This window comes from Hemiscyllium ocellatum, chromosome 1 (genome assembly GCF_020745735.1).
Source record: "Hemiscyllium ocellatum isolate sHemOce1 chromosome 1, sHemOce1.pat.X.cur, whole genome shotgun sequence".
Classification (NCBI taxonomy): Eukaryota; Metazoa; Chordata; class Chondrichthyes; order Orectolobiformes; family Hemiscylliidae; genus Hemiscyllium; species Hemiscyllium ocellatum.
In genome coordinates, this window is record NC_083401.1 from 70308612 (window position 1) to 70331932 (window position 23321).

Sequence of the window (23321 nt, forward strand, 5' to 3'; positions counted from 1 at the left end):
ATAATCCCCTAATATCAAAGGGAAATTGAGAAACAAACTTGTAAGGACATCTCAGCTATCTGTAACAATAATAGGGTGGTTATGGTAGGGGATTTTAATTTTCCGAACATAGACTGGGACTGTCATAGTGTTAAGGGTTTAGATGGAAAGGTATTTGTTCAGTGTGTACAAGATAATTTTCTGATTCAGTATGTGGATGTACCTACTAGAGAAGGTGCAAAACTTGACCTACTCTTGGGAAATAAGGCAGGGCAGGTGACTGAGGTGTCAATGGGGGAGCACTTTGGGGCCGGCAACCATAATTCTATTAGATTTAAAATAATGATGGAAAAGTTGAAGATCTAAATTGGAGAAAGGCCAATTTTGACGGTATTAGGCAAGAACATTCGAAAGCTGATTGGGGGCAGATGTTCGCAGGTAAAGGGATGGCTGGAAAATGAGAAGCCTTCAGAAATGAGATAATGAGAATCCCGAGACATATTATTCCTGTCAGGGTGAAAGGAAAGGCTGGTAGGTACAGGGAATGCTAGATGACTAAAGAAATTGAGGGTTTGGTTAAGAAAAAGAAGGAAGCATATGTCAGATATGGACAGGATAGATTGAAAGGTGGGCAAGTTGTTGGAGGGAATCCTGAGGGACAGGATATACATGTATTTGGAAAGGCAAGGGATAGTCAACATGGCTTTGTGCGTGGGAAATCATGTCTCACAAACTTGTTTGAGTTTTTTGAAGAAGTAACAAAGAAGATTGATGAGGGCAGAGCAGTAGATGTGACCTATATGGACTTCCGTAAGGCGTTCAACAAGGTTCCCCATGGGAGACTGATTAGCAAGGTTAGATCTCATGGAATACAGGGAGAACTAGCCATTTGGGTACAGTACTGGCTCAAAGGTAGAAGACAGAGGGTGGTGGTGGAGGGTTGTTTTTCAGACTGGAGGCCTGTGACCAGTGGAATGCCACACGGATCGTTGCTGGGCCCTCTACTTTTTTGTCAATTACATAAATGATTTGGATGTGAGTATAAGAGGTACAGTTAGTAAGTTTGCAGATGACACCAAAATTGGAGGTGTAGTGGACTGCAAAGAAAGTAACCTCAGCTTACAACAGTATCTGGACCAGATGGGCCAATGGGCTGAGAAGTGGCAGATGGAGTTTAATTCAGATAAATGTGAGGTGCTGCATTTTGGGAAAGCAAATCTTAGCAGGACTTATACACTTAATGGTAAGGTCCTAAGGAGTGTTGCTGAACAAAGAGACCTTGGAGTGCAGGTTCATTGTTCCTTGAAAGTAGAGTCGCAGCTAGATAGGATAGTGAAGAAGGTATTATTGGTCAGAGCATTGAGTAGAGGAGTTGGGAGGTCATGTTGTGGCTGTACAGGACATTGGTTCGGCCACTTTTGGAATATTGTGTGCAATTCTGGTCTCCTTCCTATCGGAAGAATGTTGTGAAACATGAAAGGGTTCAGAAAAGATTTCCAAGGATGTTGCCAGGGTTGGAGGATTTGAACTATCGGGAGAGGCTGCAAAGGCTAGGGCTGTTTTACCTGGAGAGTTGGAGGCTGAGGGGTGACGTTATAGAGGTTTATAAAATCATATATAGAGGCTTATAAGAACACAAGGTCTTATAAGAGGCTTATAAGGACACTCCTGGGGTGGGGAGTCCAGAACTCTAGGACATTGGTTCAGGGTGAGAGGGGAATGGCTGCCAGAGGAAGTGGTGGAGGCTGGTACAAATACAGCATTTAAAAGGCATATGGACGGGTATATGAATAGGAAGGGTTTAGAGGGATTTGGGCCAAGTACTGACAAATGGGACTAGATTAGGTTAGGATATGTTGTTGGCATGGAGGCGTTGGGCCGAAGGGTCTGTTTCTGTGCTGTACATCTCTATGACTCTATGATTCTACGACAACAGGGTTACCCACAATCAAAACTTTCATCATTCCTGAAGAAGGGCTTATGCCCGAAACGTCGAATCTCCTGCTCCTTGGATGCTGCCTGACCTGCTGCGCTTTTCCAGCAACACATTTTCAGCTCTGATCTCCAGCATCTGCAGACCTCACTTTCTATCCACAATCAATAACTATTTTATATCTTAAAAATAAAAACTTTTAAAAAATTGCTTGTAGTGCATGTTTATTAAAATTAAAAAATTTGACTCCAGTTAAATGTTATGGTATTAAGCATGAGTAATATTATTTTTAATGAGGTCTATGTCCCCTTGTTTAAATGTCATGTTGTGAAATGGAACATGATGCTCCCCACTCTGATCCAAATGACATAAATGGCTTAATTTCCCAAAAACTGGACAAGCCAACTGACCTTTATACAGTTGAGATCTGTTAACTGAATGCAGTGAAGCATACATTCCCACTTGGAGCAGTATGACTGATATTTTCAGTAATTTTCCACAAAGTAACATGGTTATTGGGATTTCCTTTCTTGCTAACAGTATAAAAGTGGGATTATATTACATCCTGTGAGATCTTGATCTTTTTGCACCTTTACAATAAGGAACACTGAGTTGGAAGCTGTTGGGATGCTTGATAATAATTTAGAATAATGATTCCAGGAAATAGAACTATGCAATCAAGATGCAGTAATTCCACGTCTACAGATGCAAAGAAGTGAATTATTTTCATGATTTGCTTCTCTTTCAAGTAATTTCATTATCACAGCGATTGTAACCAAAGGACAAAAAGCAAGATAACGCAGAAACCAGCCTTGCAGCTTCCCAAGACTGTGGGAAACCTTTCTAAACTAAAAACCTTTTGCTTCGACATGATCTGTCTCACTCAGTTCTCTGCCTAACCATGTAAAAGTCAAGGAATCTCTTAAAAGTTGCTATTCTATCTTCCTCCACCATTTTCTCTGGCAGCATGTTCCAGACTCTCACCACCCTTCTCGTTTAAACCCTTTACCTTATATCCTGCGTCCCTGAGTAATTGACATTTCTACCCTGGGAAAAAAGACTGTGACTCTCCAGTCTATCCATGCCTCACATAATTTTGTAAACTTCCAACAACGTGCCCCTCAGCCTCTGATGTTCAGGAGGAAAGAAAAAGCACATTTGACTAATCTCTTGTCCAAGCTAACACCTCCTAACCAGGCGACATCCTGGGAAACTATTTCTATACTCACCAAAGCTTCCATGAGCTTCCGGGAGTGAGGTGACCAGAACTGTTCACAATATTCCAAATGTGGCTGAACTGAAGTCCTATACAGTTGCAATGTGATTGATCAATGTTTACACTCTCTGCCTCAACCAATGAAGGCAAGTGTTCTTGACCACCATATACACTTGTGTTGCCACTTGCAGGGAAACGTAGAGCTGTATGCCGAGATCCCTCTGTAAGGGTTCTGCCATTTACTGTCTCCTTCCCTCCTGCAATAGACCTTCAAAAATGCAGCACCTTCCATTTGTCTGGATGAAATTCCATCTGCCATTTCTCTGCCCAAGTCTGTAGCCGAATTATACTCTGCTGTGTCCTGTGGCAATTCTACTTACATACCGCAGCACCCCCAATCTATGTGTTATCTTGAAGATTACTAATCAGGTCATCTACACTCTCAAATTATTTATATATATTAAAAACAAATCCAGATATCTGGTAAGATGGCAGTGGAGTGGAACGCTCCAGTTGGTGCTCATCTGCTTTGCCATGTTTTAGTTTCTTTCTCCTTTTCCTACCCACCCTTGGACGTTGACACCCAGACCCGGCTTCCGCCCCGGACACTAAAGTGGGAACATCAATGTCCAGCAGCCTTGTGTGGAACATGGTGGCAGAGTCCAGCAGCCTCATGTGGAACATGACACAGGGACCAGCAGCCTAGGTGTGGAGCATGATGCAGTGACCAGCAGCCTCATGTGGAACATGACGCAATGACCAGCAGCCTAGTGTGGAACATAACGACAGAGACCAGCAGCCTAATGTGGAACATGACGCAGGGACCAGCAGCCTAGTGTGGAACATGATGCAGTGACCAGCAGCCTAGTTGTGGAGCATGATGCAGTGACCAGCAGCCCAGTGTGGAATATGATGGCAGAGACCAGCAGTCCAGTGTGGAACATGACGGCTGTGACCAGCAGACTAATGTGGAGCATGACGCAGTGAGCAGCAGCCTAGAGTAGAGCAAGAGGCAGTGACCAGCAGCCGAGTGTGGAACATGACGCAGTGACCAGCAGCCTAGAGTGGAACATGATGGCAGTGACCAGCAATCCAGTGTGGAATATGACGGCAAAGACGATCAGCCTCATGTGGAACATAACATAGTGACCAGCAGACTAATGTGGAGCATGACGCAGTGAGCAGCAGCCTAGAGTAGAGCAAGAGGCAGTGACCAGCAGCCTAGAGTGGAACATGATGGCAGTGACCAGCAATCCAGTGTGGAATATGACGGCAAAGACGATCAGCCTCATGTGGAACATAACATAGTGACCAGCAGCCTAGTGTGGAACATGACGCAGTGACCAGCAGCCTAGTGTGGAACATGATGGCAGAGACCAGCAGCCTATGTGGAACATGATGGCAGTGACCAGCAGACTAGTGTGGAACATGACGCAGTGACCAGCAGCCTAGTGTGGAACATGATGGCAGAGACCAGCAGACTAGTGTGGAACATGATGCAGTGACCAGCAGCCTCGTGTGGAACATGGTGGCAGAGTCCAGCAGCCTCATGTGGAACATGGTGGAAGAGTCCAGCAGCCTCGTGTGGAACATGACGCAGGGACCAGCAGCCTAGTGTGGAACATGATGACAGACACCAGCAGCCTAGTGTGGAACATGGTGGCAGAGTCCAGCAGCCTCGTGTGGAACATGATGGCAGTAACTAACAATCCAGTGTGGAACATGATGGCAGTGACCAGCAGGCAAGTGCGGAACATGACGGCAGATACCAGCAGCCTAGTGTGGAACATGATGCTGTGACCAGCAGACTAGTGTGGAACATACAACAGTGACCAGCAGCCTAGAGTGCAACATGATGCAGTGACCAGCAGCCTAGTGTGGAACATGATGCAGCGACCAGTAGCCTAGTGTGGAACATGACGCAGTGACCAGCAGCCTAGTACGGAACATTACGCAGTGACCAGCAGCCTAGTATGGAACATGAGAGCTGTGACCAGCAGCCTAGTTTGGAGCCTGAGGGCAGAGACCAACAGCCTCGTGTGGAACATCATGCAGTGACCAGCAGCCTAGAGTGGAATATGATGACAGTGACCAGCAGCCTAGTGTGGAACATGACGACAGACACCAGCAGCCTAGTGTGGAACATGATGGCAGTGACCAGCAACCCAGTGTGGAACATGATGGCAATTACCAGCAGACTAGTGCAGAACATGAGAGCAGAGACCAGCAGCCTAGTGTGGAACATCATGGCAGTGACCAGCAACCTCGTGTGGAGCATGATGCAGCGACCAGCAGCCTAGTGTGGAACATGATGCAGCGACCAGCAGCCTCGTGTGGAACATGATGCAATTACCAGCAGACTAGTGCGGAACATGACAGCAGAGACCAGCAGCCTAGTGTGGAACATGATGGCAGTGACCAGCAGCCTAATGTGGAACGTGACGGCAGAGACCAGCAGCCTCGTGTGGAACATGATGGCAGTGACCAGCAGCCTAATGTGGAACGTGACGGCAGAGACCAGCAGCCTCGTGTGGAACATGATGCAGAGTCCAGCAGCTTCTTGTCGAACATCATAGCAGTGACCAGCAATCCAGTGTGGAACATGTTGGCAATGACCAGCAGACAAGTTCAGAACATGACAGCAGAGACCAGCAGCCTAGTGAGGAACATCATGGCAGTGACCAGCAGCCTAATGTGGAACATGACGGCAGAGACCAGCAGCCTCGTGTGGAACATGATGCAGTGACCAGCAGCTTCTTGTGGAACATCATGGCAGTGACCAGCAATCCAGTGTGGAACATGATGGCAATGACCAGCAGACAAGTGCGGAACATCATGGCAGTGACCAGCAGCCTAATGTGGAACATGACGGCAGAGACCAGCAGCCTCGTATGGAACATGATGCAATTACCAGCAGACTAGTGTGGAACATGATGTAGTGACCAGCAGTCTAGTGTGGCACATAACGCAGTGACCAGCAGCCTAGTGTGGAACATGATGGCAGAGACCAGCAGCCTAGAGTGGGACATGACGACAGTGACCAGCAGCCTCGTGTGGAATATGATGCAGTGACCAGCAGCCTAGTGTGGAACATGGTGGCAGAGACCAGCAGACTAGTGTGGAACATGACAGCAGAGACCAGCAGCCTCGTGTGGAACATGATGGCAGTGACCAGCTGCCCAGTGTATAACATCCTGGCAGTGACCAGCAGCCTATGTGGAACATGATGGCAGTGACCAGCAGACTAGTGTGGAACATAACGCAGTGACTAGCATCCTAGAGTGGAACATAATGCAGCGACCAGCAGCCTAGTGTGGAACATGATGCAGTGACCAGCAGCCTAGTGTGGAACAAGACGCAGTGACCAGCAATCTAGTGTGGAACATGACGCACTGACCAGCAGCCTCGTGTGGAACATGAATCAGTGACCAGCAGCATAGTGTGGAATATGGCAGCAGAGACAAGCAGCCTAGTGTGGATTCTGACGGCAGAGACCAGCAGCCTCGTGTGGAACATGACGCAGTGACCAGCAATCTAGTGTGGAACATGACGGTAGAGACCAGCAGCCTAGTGTAGAGCATGACACACTGAGCAGCAGCCTCGTATGGAACATGACGCAGTGACCAGCAACCTCGTGTGGAGCATGATGCAATTGCCAGCAGACTAGTGCGGAACATGACAGCAGAGACCAGCAGCCTAGTGTGGAACATCATGGCAGTGACCAGCAGCCTAATGTGGAACATGACGGCAGAGACCAGCAGCCTCGTGTGGAACATGATGCAGTGACCAGCAGCTTCTTGTGGAACATCATGGCAGTGACCAGCAATCCAGTGTGGAACATGATGGCAATGACCAGCAGACAAGTGCGGAACATGACAGCAGAGACCAGCAGCCTAGTGTGGAACATCATGGCAGTGACCAGCAGCCTAATGTGGAACATGACGGCAGAGACCAGCAGCCTCGTATGGAACATGATGCAATTACCAGCAGACTAGTGTGGAACATGATGTAGTGACCAGCAGTCTAGTGTGGCACATAACGCAGTGACCAGCAGCCTAGTGTGGAACATGATGGCAGAGACCAGCAGTCTCGTGTGGAACATGATGACAGTGACCAGCAGCCTCGTGTGGAATATGATGCAGTGACCAGCAGCCTAGTGTGGAACATGGTGGCAGAGACCAGCAGACTAGTGTGGAACATGACAGCAGAGACCAGCAGCCTCGTGTGGAACATGATGGCAGTGACCAGCAGCCCAGTGTAGAACATCATGGCAGTGACCAGCAGCCTATGTGGAACATGATGGCAGTGACCAGCAGACTAGTGTGCAACATAACGCAGTGACCAGCATCCTAGTGTGGAACATGATGCAGTGACCAGCAGCCTAGTGTGGAACATGACGCATTGACCAGCAGCCTAGTGTGGAACATGACGCACTGACCAGCAGCCTCATGTGGAACATGAATCATTGACCAGCAGCATAGTGTGGAATATGGCAGCAGAGACCAGCACCCTCATGTGGAACATGACGCAGTGACTAGCAATCTAGAGTGGAACATGACGCAGTGACCAGCAGCCCAGTGTGGAGCATGATGGCAGCAGAGACAAGCAGCCTAGTGTGGAGCCTGACGGCAGAGACCAGCACCCTCGTGTGGAACATGACGCAGTGACCAGCAATCTAGTGTGGAACATGACTCAGTGACCAGCAGCCCAGTGTGGAGCATGACGGTAGAGACCAGCAGCCTAGTGTGGAGCATGACACACTGACCAGCAGCCTCGTATGGAACATGACGCCGTGACCAGCAGCCCAGTGTGGAGCATGAGGCAGTGACCAGCAGCCTCGTGTGGAGCATGACGCAGCGACCAGCACCCTCGTGTGGAACATGACGCAGTGACCAGCAGCCCAGTGTGGAGCATGAGGCAGTGACCAGCAGCCTCGTGTGGAGCATGACGCAGTGACCAACAGCCTAGTGTGGAACATGACGGCAATGACCAGCAGCCTAGTGTGGAGCATGACGCACTGACCAGCAGCCTAGTGTGGAACATGATGCAGTGACCAGCAGCCTAGTGTGGAACATGAGAGCTGTGACCAGCAGCCTAGTTTGGAGCCTGATGGCAGAGACCAACAGCCTCGTGTGGAACATCATGCAGTGACCAGCAGCCTAGAGTGGAATATGATGACAGTGACCAGCAGCCTAGTGTGGAACATGACGACAGACACCAGCAGCCTAGTGTGGAACATGATGGCAGTGACCAGCAACCCAGTGTGGAACATGATGGCAATTACCAGCAGACTAGTGCAGAACATGAGAGCAGAGACCAGCAGCCTAGTGTGGAACATCATGGCAGTGACCAGCAACCTCGTGTGGAGCATGATGCAGCGACCAGCAGCCTAGTGTGGAACATGATGCAGCGACCAGCAGCCTCGTGTGGAACATGATGCAATTACGAGCAGACTAGTGCGGAACATGACAGCAGAGACCAGCAGCCTAGTGTGGAACATGATGGCAGTGACCAGCAGCCTAATGTGGAACGTGACGGCAGAGACCAGCAGCCTCGTGTGGAACATGATGCAGAGTCCAGCAGCTTCTTGTCGAACATCATAGCAGTGACCAGCAATCCAGTGTGGAACATGTTGGCAATGACCAGCAGACAAGTTCAGAACATGACAGCAGAGACCAGCAGCCTAGTGTGGAACATCATGGCAGTGACCAGCAGCCTAATGTGGAACATGACGGCAGAGACCAGCAGCCTCGTGTGGAACATGATGCAGTGACCAGCAGCTTCTTGTGGAACATCATGGCAGTGACCAGCAATCCAGTGTGGAACATGATGGCAATGACCAGCAGACAAGTGCGGAACATGACAGCAGAGACCAGCAGCCTAGTGTGGAACATCATGGCAGTGACCAGCAGCCTAATGTGGAACATGACGGCAGAGACCAGCAGCCTCGTATGGAACATGATGCAATTACCAGCAGACTAGTGTGGAACATGATGTAGTGACCAGCAGTCTAGTGTGGCACATAACGCAGTGACCAGCAGCCTAGTGTGGAACATGATGGCAGAGACCAGCAGCCTAGAGTGGGACATGACGACAGTGACCAGCAGCCTCGTGTGGAATATGATGCAGTGACCAGCAGCCTAGTGTGGAACATGGTGGCAGAGATCAGCAGACTAGTGTGGAACATGACAGCAGAGACCAGCAGCCTCGTGTGGAACATGATGGCAGTGACCAGCTGCCCAGTGTATAACATCCTGGCAGTGACCAGCAGCCTATGTGGAACATGATGGCAGTGACCAGCAGACTAGTGTGGAACATAACGCAGTGACTAGCATCCTAGAGTGGAACATAATGCAGCGACCAGCAGCCTAGTGTGGAACATGATGCAGTGACCAGCAGCCTAGTGTGGAACAAGACGCAGTGACCAGCAATCTAGTGTGGAACATGACGCACTGACCAGCAGCCTCGTGTGGAACATGAATCAGTGACCAGCAGCATAGTGTGGAATATGGCAGCAGAGACAAGCAGCCTAGTGTGGAGTCTGACGGCAGAGACCAGCAGCCTCGTGTGGAACATGACACAGTGACCAGCAATCTAGTGTGGAACATGACTCAGTGACCAGCAGCCCAGTGTGGAGCATGACGGTAGAGACCAGCAGCCTAGTGTGGAGCATGACACACTGAGCAGCAGCCTCGTATGGAACATGACGCAGTGACCAGCAACCTCGTGTGGAGCATGATGCAATTGCCAGCAGACTAGTGCGGAACATGACAGCAGAGACCAGCAGCCTAGTGTGGAACATGATGGCAGTGACCAGCAGCCTAATGTGGAACATGACGGCAGAGACCAGCAGCCTCGTGTGGAACATGATGCAGTGACCAGCAGCTTCTTGTGGAACATCATGGCAGTGACCAGCAATCCAGTGTGGAACATGATGGCAATGACCAGCAGACAAGTGCGGAACATGACAGCAGAGACCAGCAGCCTAGTGTGGAACATCATGGCAGTGACCAGCAGCCTAATGTGGAACATGACGGCAGAGACCAGCAGCCTCGTATGGAACATGATGCAATTACCAGCAGACTAGTGTGGAACATGATGTAGTGACCAGCAGTCTAGTGTGGCACATAACGCAGTGACCAGCAGCCTAGTGTGGAACATGATGGCAGAGACCAGCAGTCTCGTGTGGAACATGACGACAGTGACCAGCAGCCTCGTGTGGAATATGATGCAGTGACCAGCAGCCTAGTGTGGAACATGGTGGCAGAGACCAGCAGACTAGTGTGGAACATGACAGCAGAGACCAGCAGCCTCGTGTGGAACATGATGGCAGTGACCAGGAGCCCAGTGTAGAACATCATGGCAGTGACCAGCAGCCTATGTGGAACATGATGGCAGTGACCAGCAGACTAGTGTGCAACATAACGCAGTGACCAGCATCCTAGAGTGGAACATGATGCAGCGACCAGCAGCCTAGTGTGGAACATGATGCAGTGACCAGCAGCCTAGTGTGGAACATGACGCATTGACCAGCAGCCTAGTGTGGAACATGACGCACTGACCAGCAGCCTCGTGTGGAACATGAATCATTGACCAGCAGCATAGTGTGGAATATGGCAGCAGAGACCAGCACCCTCATGTGGAACATGACGCAGTGACTAGCAATCTAGAGTGGAACATGACGCAGTGACCAGCAGCCCAGTGTGGAGCATGATGGCAGCAGTGACAAGCAGCCTAGTGTCACGGGATCCATTACTTCTTCATGAAAAGACTCGATTCCTCTGTGGAATTTTACCTGATTATATTATATTGTATAAGATTAAGCTTAACAACAATGATGCTATTAACTCGTTAAGTGTCATGGGATCCGTCTACTTCTTCATGAAAAGACTCGATTCCTCTGTGGAATTTTACCTGATTATATTATATTGTATAAGATTAAGCTTAACAGCAATGATGCTATTAACTCGTTAAGTGTCATGGGATCTGTCTACTTCTTCATGAAAAGACTCAATTCTTCTGTGGAATTTTACCTGATTATATTAGATTGTAGCAACAATGATACTATTAACTCTTTATTGTATTTTAGCCTAGCAACAATTAAGTATAACTATGACTATGTGGCAACTGCTCTCTACCAGCTACTTATCAGCTACTTATTGTTTTCTCAGCTAATTAAGTGTTTAACGCGACCTTTAAACAATGCTGACCGAGGCACAGTTTGAGATTCCAGTTCTTTAAACAAATGATGTAATTGCTTAACTTAGACTGTAAGGGATATAAAGCAGAGCTAAAACAGACAGAACTCACTCTTGTCTTGAAACACAGACAATGAGTCACCCAACCATCCTCTGAACCACCAGGCTTGCAGAAAAGACACATTTGTGCAAAATACGGACCGATCGGATGAAACATTCGGACGGCTAAGAGCTTGCTGAAATACGCCTGCCTAAAAGATTCTCGGTTGAGGCACTGCATTCTAGCCTGAAGAAGATACAATCTGAACCAACTAGCTGATACACGCTAGTCTATGAAGATCCCATTTGGGACACTCAGGTATTAAGCTCTGCTTTTATCCTAGGTATCTTTTAAGAACATTCAAAAAGGCTGTAACGATTGTGATTAACTGAAAACATCTGATTGTGAGTATTCAACTTATTATATTGATAAATTTCTATTATATTTTACACCACACACTTCGTATTCGCCGAACCTTTATTTGATAAGATATGTTTACCTTTGTGTTGGTATGTTAAGTCTAGAACTTAGCTGAGAAGGCATTAGGATTGACTTAAAGTGAATCCCTCTCACTCCTAGGTGAAAGGATAAACTGAAGGGACCTAGAGACCTGCGATAAACCCAGCCGAGTTTGTAGCTATCAGGACCATACAGTCAATAGGGACCACTGGTAAACTTGACAGGTAACGGCCTCAGGTATATGCCCGAGGTACTGTAGTTTAATCCGGTAGTAACCCATACCTATTGAGGATATCCACCTGAATAACATAACAATTGGCGCCCAACGTGGGGCTCGAGAGATTGCACTATCTTGAACCTCACGGCGTAAATATTATCTTTGTCACCAAATAAACTCCTTCTGTAGGGATATAGCGAATAGTACAAAAAATAAATAAATAAATAAATAAATAAATAAAAGCCCCTCAAAAAGAAAAAGAAAATGGCCAATATACCTGCCTGTTATTTTAGAAATGATTGGGCAGAAATAGTCGCAGCAGGAAACGACAATATAGTCTCCCCACCTAACCTAAGAGGTCAGGAGGTAAGACTGAGGGCAGATGAGTCAGTCCTAGAAGGACTAAACAGACTCAATGGAGAACCTATAGCAGCAAGACTCCGATACAGGTTCAGAATAGAATATGTAGATGGAACTCACCATCACTATGATGGATGCATACCAGCAGATGGAACTGGAAACCCCCTAGAACCAGCCCACCAGCATACCGCTGGCGTTCTACCAGCTCAACATACGGTAACAGTAATTAGAAGAGAAACAGACCTAAGGGGAAGAGAAGTACCGCTAGTACCAGGCATGTCAGAACATGCCTGGGCAGAAGATATAGCTCAGCAAATTATAGTGGCAGCAGACAGAGTGCTCCAAATACCCCAACTAAATAGAGTAGCAGCACAAGTCCTAGTGGCGCAACATGCTGTAGAAAAAGCCCGATGGCTAATCAATAATCCCAGGCCCGGACAAGCCGGACAAGCACCACAACCGGTAGCAGCCCGCCGTGTGTACGGTGATCCCTCACTGAAGAATTTTAAAATCTGCTTCCTAGACTTTCCCTCAGATGACAGAGCAGCAATAAAATATATAATTCAACATTTCGAAAAACTAAAAGCCTTCTTGTAAGGACTAACCCCCCAAGAAAATTCAGATTTATTTAAAGCCCTGGATTGTCCTGCTTTAGATCAGGAACCGCACACCACCATAAATCTAGTTACCATACTCCATGAAGCCCACAACCGGGTATATGGAACCCAAAGAGCAGAAGCAGCCAACAAGATATTCAAAACACTCCTGGAATCAGGGAGAACAATGCTCCAGGTAGCACAATCCGCTGAAGATCTAGAAATAAACTATGTCCAAGTCAGGTCGCAATTATTCAGACAATTCCAGAATGAAGGCCATGCAAACAGGCTCAGGGAAGCCACAAACAGAGCACTAGGACAGGGACAAAACCCATGGCAAGTATTCAGACAAGAATTAATCAACTTAGGAGAAGTCCTCAATCTATCCCTAGATAGAATAGGAAAACAAAATCCCCACGGACCTCAACCAGAAGCCATGGAAAGGAAATCAGAAAAACCTAAATCAGAAACCCAGAAATCCAAGGCGCAAGGACGCCAACAAAACCAAAGAAAACCATGGACATACCGACCCCAATATGAACCATTGGTTCAGGTAGTGGAAAAAGTCCAACCCAGAAACCAGGGACCTCCCCGACAGCAGCTACCTCCTAGACCAATTCCAGGAGTAAGCCCAAACTATTTAGGGAGAAACCCCATTCCGAATTATCAAGACCCAAGAGCTAGAGGGGGATACCAACCTCCACTACAGCCAGCCCAGCAACCACAACAACCTCGGGAATATAGGCCACCCCAACAAAATTTTAGACCTAGGCCTCCAAATGGACAAGTTCAACAAGAACGATACAACCTGAGACCCAGAAACAGTCAGGGACAAGCAATAACCTCTGGATCAGCCAGAGTGCAAACACAAGGGGACGAAAGGAATACAGAAGGGCAAAGAATCCACCAGACAGGGATGGTGAGAAAACCCAGACAGACAGCAGCAGAACCATGCTACCCTCAAGAACAAGGAAAAATAGAGGGGTATAAACCCCACAGACAGCAATGGCTCACAATAATGCTAGACACAGGGGCAGAAATGTCATTAATGGACAAAAGTTTGGCAGAAAAACTAAACATACCAAAAGTAGGAACAGAACCTTATCAGGGCATAGGAGCACCTGTAAAATGGGCAGATGTAGGAAAAATCAAATTAATCCTAAAAAATGGAAAACAAATAGAGACTAAAGCTCTAATTATAGAAGGTCTAAAAGACCAGGGAGAACCAGTAATATTAGGATGGGAAGACATTAAAGGACACAAACTACTAGAACAAACAGAAGACAAAAGAACAGAAGACTTAAAAGAAATTTTAGATAAAGAAAGCAACCCCAAAATCAGAGCAAAAATAAAACACCTAGTGCAAACTCACTGGGAAATCTGGCAAAAAGACTCATACCATTGCGGTAATCTAAACATTGATCCCACTCCCACAGGAATGGGACACTTCAAAATCAAAAAGAAGTATGGCATCAACAAACCAGAGATAGCTAGGGAAATCCAAAAAGTCATAGAAAGACTTGAGGAACAGGGAGTCCTAATAGAAAAAGGATCCCCATACAATACACCCATAATTGGAATACCAAAGCCTGATAAGCCAGGAAAGTACAGACTTGTCTGTGACTACCGAGACTTGAATTCAGGATCAGTGCCCTTCTCGTCATACTTTAAAGGAGCTCAGACTACATTGAATACCTTAAGAAGGGAGAAATATAAAACTACCCTAGACTTATCAAATGGATTTTGGAGTCATCCAATCCCAAAAGAAGAGTGGCCATATACAGCCATAACAGACACCCTAGGGAGACAATTAGTTTGGACCAGACTCCCTCAGGGATACCTAAACAGCCCAGTAATATTTTCTGCAGAAGTCAGAAAAACAGTACAAAACTTAGCTCCGCCAGGACAAATAGAATGCTATGTAGATGATATTTATATCACTCATGGTGACCTAGAAGAACATTTTGCCTGCCTACATAGAATAATGGAACACCTGTACCATAAGGGATATATAATTGGACTAGCAAAATCCCAGATCGCCAGAGAAAATGTAAAATACTTAGGAGTGGAACTAACCAATGAAGGAAAAGGACTAACTGAAGAATACAGTGAAAAAATAGCTGATATTCAACCTCCTACCAAAATTAAAGAATTACAAGCAATATTAGGCCTATGTAACTATGCCAGAGACTTTGTCCCAGGATATGCAGAAATATCTAAACCCCTGTACAAAAAACTAACCGAGAAAGTATTCTCATGGACTGAAGAAGATCAAAATAACCTAAATGAACTAATCAACCAATTAAATAAAGCAGAAAACATGGGAAAGCATGAACCAGGGAAAGACATTACACTAGAAGTAATTATAGGGCAAGAAAGTGCCACCGTAAGAGTAACCAGTCAAGGACAGAACAAACCCTTCCAATATATCTCTTTAAACTTTACAGAAACAGAGAGGAAATACCCAAAAATAGAAAAAACATGGGTAGCCATAACTAGAGCAGTGGAACCCATCAGAAAAATCCAAGGGGAAGGAAAGATAATTATCCTCACGGAATTGGCAGAATTACAATCCAAACAACAAAAAATAGAAAGGAGCCAAAGGGTCCACTCGGCCAGGTATGAAAAATGGGATATCCTACTAGCTGACCCCACTATAGAAATACAGCCCCTTACAGGAAAAACAGATACTTGGTGGACACCGAAATATAAACTAGCTGCTACTGAAGAAAAAACTGAATTCAATCCAGATATGTACATCTATACAGATGGTAGTGCCCAAAGAGGCCTGGATAAACAAGGTAAAGAAGAAAAATTAACAGGAATAGGAATAGTAATTGGTACAAAACTAAACAATGAGTTCCAAGAAGAAAAGGTCTTAGAAATAAAAGGACCACTGGGAGGTTCAGCCCAGAAAACAGAAGTAAAGGCGTTAGAATTAGCCTTAAAAGAAGCAAGCCAATTTCCTGCAGAACTCCAAATTCTCGTTTGTACAGATAGCTTTTATGCCAGTAGAGGCTATAACGAGGAACTAGATAAATGGAGTGAAAAAGGATTCCATGATTGTAGGAATCACCCCATACAATATAGACAAATATGGGAAGAAATAGCTAGATTAAAAGAAAACCTCCCAAATGTAAAAGTAATACATGTCAGAGGACACCAGAAAGAAGGTGAACACAAAAAAGGAAATGATCTAGCTGACCGAGCAGCCAAAGCCGCAAGTTTGGGAAAAGAATATAAAATAAGAGTAATAACTAGGCAAATGCAAAAAGAGAATCAGGACAAAGAATTGGAAGACTTACTTCAGGGCAAGGAAGTAAAAGGATACCCTAAAAATCAGGACTACTGGGAAGAATCTGATGGGGTAGTCAAAACCAAATTTAAAGATCAAACCACAGAACAGGCTAAGATAATACCCCCTAGAAAAGGGAGAAGAGAACTTATCAAGACGGCCCACGAAGGCTTAGGGGCCGTGCATCCAGGAATAAAAACCACTCAGTCACACCTAAAGCAGAAATACTGGTGGCCTGGGATGAATGCAGAAGTTAAAAGATATTGTAATGAATGCAAAACTTGCCTAAAATATAATATCAAGGGAGGAACTAAAAAAGAACCGAAAATTATTCAGTCACAAAATATGGAGCCCGGGGATAAATGGATAATGGATTTTATCGGCCCATTGCCGACCTCTCACGGGAAAAAGCCATTTAAAAGACCGAATAAATATTGCCTAGTATGTATTGATGAATGTACCGGATTCACCACCCTGATCCCAACAAAGAGTTGTAGGACACAAGATGCTATAGAAGCTAGTGAGTTGATTCTGGTCGCTAACGGGCCTCCCAGAGTAATTCATACAGACCAAGGACCTGGCTTTAAAAACCAGGACTTTAACATGTGGTGTACCGCTCATGGGATACAGCTTGAGTTTAGCACACCTTACCATCCTGAATCAGCAGGAAAGGTAGAATGGAGAAACCAAGATGTCAAACTAGCCTTGGCAAAATTATTGTGCACTCGCGGTGGTAGTTGGAGTCAATGGTTGAAGGAGGTGCAGCTGGCCATCAATAACACACCCATAGATCTCTTAGGAGCAGAGAACCATATAACTCCGCACTATTTGAGATATGGAGTACAAATGAATACAGAAAATAAGCCTGAAATAGAAACCCAAACTAAACTTAAAAAAGAATGGATAGATCTCCTAAAAACTAAAAAAGAAGAATTAAGACAACAAAGGGAACAGAAAATTCAAGAAGACAGAAAATTTTGGCAACCTAAAGTAGGAGATTGGGTACAAGAGAAAAAACAAAATAAATCAGGAAGAGCCTTTAAAGCCCGCTATCATTTGCCTCAACAGATAATCCAAGTAGGAAATAGGACAGTGACAGTCGGGAAGGAAGGTAAAGAAAGGACTTTATCTGTAGATAATATAAGACCAGTTAACAAAGACTAAGAACATGGCAGATTGAATGGCTGTATATTTAGGAGAAGAAGAGAAACACAGGGAACAAATGGAGGGATTTTTTAACCTCCAAGAGAGATGTAAACAGCAGAAATGAAAAAAATTGGAAACAAATATTTAAAGGAAACAAAAAACAAAAAACAAACAATATGGAGTTAGGACAATTAGGGAAAGGCAAAAGGATACCAAAAGAAAAAAAAACCAAGAAAGAAGAGAATAAGACGATTAAACAAAAGAAACTCACGGCAGAACGCTGCTCTAAGTGTAATATAGTTCAACACACCCTACTATTTATAGTATTAGCCTTTCTAACTATAGGATGGATACTTCAGGCAGTAATAAAGCGCAGCCTGGAATGTAACACAGGTAATAACCCCGACAGCAACAGTAACTCGACAAATTCAGCAGGAATGCCTCTAATAATAGGAGGATTAACCCTATCCAACATGGCCCTAGTAATGTTAGGACTAATTACGATAAATGTTGCGCAAGCTCAAAAATATGAAACTTGGACAGATCCAAGACCCTCAGCAGAAATAATAGGAGAAGAAATTATAGGACACACATACACCTTAGACATAATAGTCTTAAAACAGGAGCTTGTGAATGAAAACCAAGAACAAGATCAAAGAATAGATAATCTTATACAAAATTGGATAGACGAATTACTATCTTATAGTATACAAAATGTTACAACAAATGAAGAAACCTCAGAGAGAGATAGATGGCTCTACTGTTTATACAAAACGTATAACCGTTCAGACTATCAGATCCAGGATCAAAAAACCACTATAACTGCTCCTATCCTATTATTATAAAAATAACACCCATATAATTGGATGCACCGATAAAGCCACACAATGTTATAGCCCATCAGGATACAATACCGCTCTCCTCCAAAACTGCCCAAATGATAATAGAGCAAAAAGAAATGAAACCCATGGACCATGGTCCTGCAAAATTCCCAACTCAGGAAAAGTAGTATATATAGAACACGGTAGATTTAAATGTGGATACACTTATGAAGTTCCTTAGGATAATTACTATGAAAATAATACCAAAAAGTATAACACTGAGGCAGAAAACCCAGATGGAAATCAAACATCTAAATGGAAATCAGTGTATCAAGACTGGGAAAAATTAAAATACTTCCTAAAAGACCCACAAAGACAGGGAACTGAAATAAAAGTAGAAAATACAACTCTGTACTGCTACCATTGGGGCAGGATGTACTGCTACAAAACAAAGCAGAATGCCACCTTTTGGGAACAATCTTCTCCTGATAGATGGCTGGTGATAACCACAAATCAAAAAAGCAGTAACAGCAACAATAATGATAATAATAATAATAATAATAGACAACAACAGGCAGAAGCATATATTAAGGATTTATTCAAAAATCAGAAAATACAATGGGAAAACTCAAAAAACCTAATAATAGAGGTGATAACAATCAAAAAAGACCAAGCCTGGCAAATTGCCTTTAATGACCTTAGAAATCAATTAAATGTAATAACTAGACGATGGTTGCATAACACCGTAAGAACAGAAAACAGGACAACAGCTGATTTAACCTCAAGGGTATACAGATCCCACGTGGAAAACAAAGATCAACAACTAAAGATCTCACTAGTAGAGATCAAATCCATTCTCACAAACGAAAATTACGAAACTAAAATAAAACAACCAATTTGGCAAAGCCTAAAAAATGGGTGGCTAAAAAAGGAAAAATGTATTCAAATTAACAATCAGCCTCAACTGATCGAATTCTCTAATTTAATCCTATTAAAACCCTGTGATAATAACAAGGTTCAATATGTTAAAAAAGATTGCCAGATAGAGTACTTCCATCTGGAAATACCTGGCTAACAAACCAGTCAGGAGAATTTAATGTTACGACAGGACATGTCGGATAACCTTCTCGGGCCCAACGGATGGCGAGAAGCTAAAAGACCCTCCAGAACCTAATATCAAAAGAAAGGAAGGCTGACCAAAAAACTCTACAGGAAGAGATAAAAATATGTGTAGAAGAATCAAGAAAAAATTGGTATGATAACTTGCATATTAATGCAGGGACTATGTCAGTATTACAAACTACTGCAAACATTTGGGTGCAAATCTATGATTGGATTTATTGGATTCTATCATGGCTTGGCCTAGAATAACATACACCGCTCTTAGTGAGACTTATCCTACTCTGGGTGTTTGTGGTCGTAATTTGGCCATTTCTCAAGCCATTAATCAAGGGATTGATTCCAGAACGAAAATAAACCACATTCTGCTTCCTCGACCGGCAAGCATGGATGAAACCACAACCAAATATCAAGAAGTCCTAGACTTCCTGGGAAAACAAAACCAAGACTTACTTGGAACTCTGAACTATTGTGAAGAAATGGGAATTCCTCGAACCAATGTGGTATTTTCTCCCACATGAAAGAACAGTTTAGCCCTGTAGTCATGCCCGTAAGTCGATGGGACGCCTACTGCCACCACCTACCCATTATAGGAGGAAACATTCTGATAGGACTCCAGCTCCTTTGGGGCTTGGTAGAATATAAATGGGTCCATTTGACCCTAGGTATAGGACTAATTCTCACAATTATGATTGGCTTTGAATTTAAACGAAGAAAATTTGAAATTACTAAGGGAGAATGGGGATCGTTTTTAACACTGATCTCCTCAACCATAATCATATCTTTTAATTACGAACCAGAATGGGCCATTTCTTGTGCTACCATTCACTTGATTCTAAAGACATTAATTGTCTGTCATTCGGTCTTAACACAGACCTCAAACCAGGATAAACCTTCGTTTGTCCAAACCAAAAACCAAACCAAACCTTTGAAACACAGACGCGACCCGTCTTTGGGTGACGCTAAATCAGAAAAACAAAATAAGTCCAAGCAGCTACCACCTTGGAAGAAACCAAAACCACAGAAAACCTGCGTACCAAAATGGAACCAAAAACTTACATTACTGGAACTCAACAAACCCTCTGCATCTATGCGAAAAAAAAACAACCTCAATATTCCTTTATCAATATCCAAAAATTAAAGAATGGGTAACTAGAAAGAAGGAAACCAACACCACACGGAATACGGATGGTGGACTGAGCCAAGAACAGTTCTAAAAGAACACAACATTGGACAATGTTTAAATTGTAATGGACGTAAAAAGGCACAGAGACTAATATGCACATTTTGCTCAATGCTATTCGAAGAATTGAATATGAACATATTACTTTCTGTATGCAAACCAACAAAGATGTTGCCAGACCCAGATTTGATCAAAGGGGAACGCATTCGACAAACACCCCTTTCAAAAGAATATATGGTACAGTATGACCGTAGAAGAGGCCATAACCTGGCTGAACACTTAATGATACTCTCCAAAGGAAAATATACCTTTGTGGACTGTCTGAACTATGTTGCAAAACTACAAAAGCGGAATGAAGAAAACCTAACTGACCTAAACATGCTCCGATCCAACATAAAACAAGACGAGTTTAATTACGTAACCAGAGAAGCCAACAGACCGTTACCTCATCCACAAATCGATATGATAACCGAATGGTCAAAATGGACATGGTCACCTAAAGCCATAGAAACGGTGGTAACTTATACATCACCGACCCATGATTGGAAATGGACGGAAAGAGAATATAAGAACCCACCTGGATACAATGACTGCCTCCTGAGGGAACTCCGGAGAAAACACAAAATATCCCCCTACATGGCATGCGAAAGAGACCGCAAACAGGATCTCAAAGACTACCATGAGTACAAAATGAGGATTCTGAATGAAAGACCAAAACGGATGGTCCAACAAACTTCATGGTACAGTTGGAAACACGATGGCTGTCAAGGCCCCGAACCAAAACCAACATGGAAACCAGAGGTCCGGCTCTTTGACCACCAACATGATTGGAAACGAAATCCACTGATGAAATTCGTCGGAACCCCAACAACTGAATCTGATCATGAAACCCGCCATGGGAAGTCTGACTCAGAATGATTTCGCATAATTAAATGAAATGTATGCGTTGATTTAATGTTGCCTTTTCCGCTTTACTCACAATAGCTCTCATAATAAGAGCGTCAACTGCAACAAACTACACCGCTGATGAATAAAGTGAAGATAATAATAATGGAGCGCAGAAAAACGAAAAACTCCTGATACATGCTGCTATTGGTACAACAATCATTGTAGAACTCTGTTCAGCTATCATTTGAACTTTTTAAAGACACATGGGGAAATCTCGCTTTTCAAGAGGGGGATGTCACGGGATCCATTACTTCTTCATGAAAAGACTCGATTCCTCTGTGGAATTTTACCTGATTATATTATATTGTATAAGATTAAGCTTAACAACAATGATGCTATTAACTCGTTAAGTGTCATGGGATCCGTCTACTTCTTCATGAAAAGACTCGATTCCTCTGTGGAATTTTACCTGATTATATTATATTGTATAAGATTAAGCTTAACAGCAATGATGCTATTAACTCGTTAAGTGTCATGGGATCTGTCTACTTCTTCATGAAAAGACTCAATTCTTCTGTGGAATTTTACCTGATTATATTAGATTGTAGCAACAATGATACTATTAACTCTTTATTGTATTTTAGCCTAGCAACAATTAAGTATAACTATGACTATGTGGCAACTGCTCTCTACCAGCTACTTATCAGCTACTTATTGTTTTCTCAGCTAATTAAGTGTTTAACGCGACCTTTAAACAATGCTGACCGAGGCACAGTTTGAGATTCCAGTTCTTTAAACAAATGATGTAATTGCTTAACTTAGACTGTAAGGGATATAAAGCAGAGCTAAAACAGACAGAACTCACTCTTGTCTTGAAACACAGACAATGAGTCACCCAACCATCCTCTGAACCACCAGGCTTGCAGAAAAGACACATTTGTGCAAAATACGGACCGATCGGATGAAACATACGGACGGCTAAGAGCTTGCTGAAATACGCCTGCCTAAAAGATTCTCGGTTGAGGCACTGCATTCTAGCCTGAAGAAGATACAATCTGAACCAACTAGCTGATACACGCTAGTCTATGAAGATCCCATTTGGGACACTCAGGTATTAAGCTCTGCTTTTATCCTAGGTATCTTTTAAGAACATTCAAAAAGGCTGTAACGATTGTGATTAACTGAAAACATCTGATTGTGAGTATTCAACTTATTATATTGATAAATTTCTATTATATTTTACACCACACACTTCGTATTCGCCGAACCTTTATTTGATAAGATATGTTTACCTTTGTGTTGGTATGTTAAGTCTAGAACTTAGCTGAGAAGGCATTAGGATTGACTTAAAGTGAATCCCTCTCACTCCTAGGTGAAAGGATAAACTGAAGGGACCTAGAGACCTGCGATAAACCCAGCCGAGTTTGTAGCTATCAGGACCATACAGTCAATAGGGACCACTGGTAAACTTGACAGGTAACGGCCTCAGGTATATGCCCGAGGTACTGTAGTTTAATCCGGTAGTAACCCATACCTATTGAGGATATCCACCTGAATAACATAACACTAGTGTGGAGCCTGACGGCAGAGACCAGCACCCTCGTGTGGAAAATGACGCAGTGACCAGCAATCTAGTGTGGAACATGACTCAGTGACCAGCAGCCCAGTGTGGAGCATGACGGTAGAGACCAGCAGCCTAGTGTGGAGCATGACACACTGACCAGCAGCCTCGTATGGAACATGACGCCGTGACCAGCAGCCCAGTGTGGAGCATGAGGCAGTGACCAGCAGCCTCGTGTGGAGCATGACGCAGCGACCAGCACCCTCGTGTGGAACATGACGCAGTGACCAGCAGCCCAGTGTGGAGCATG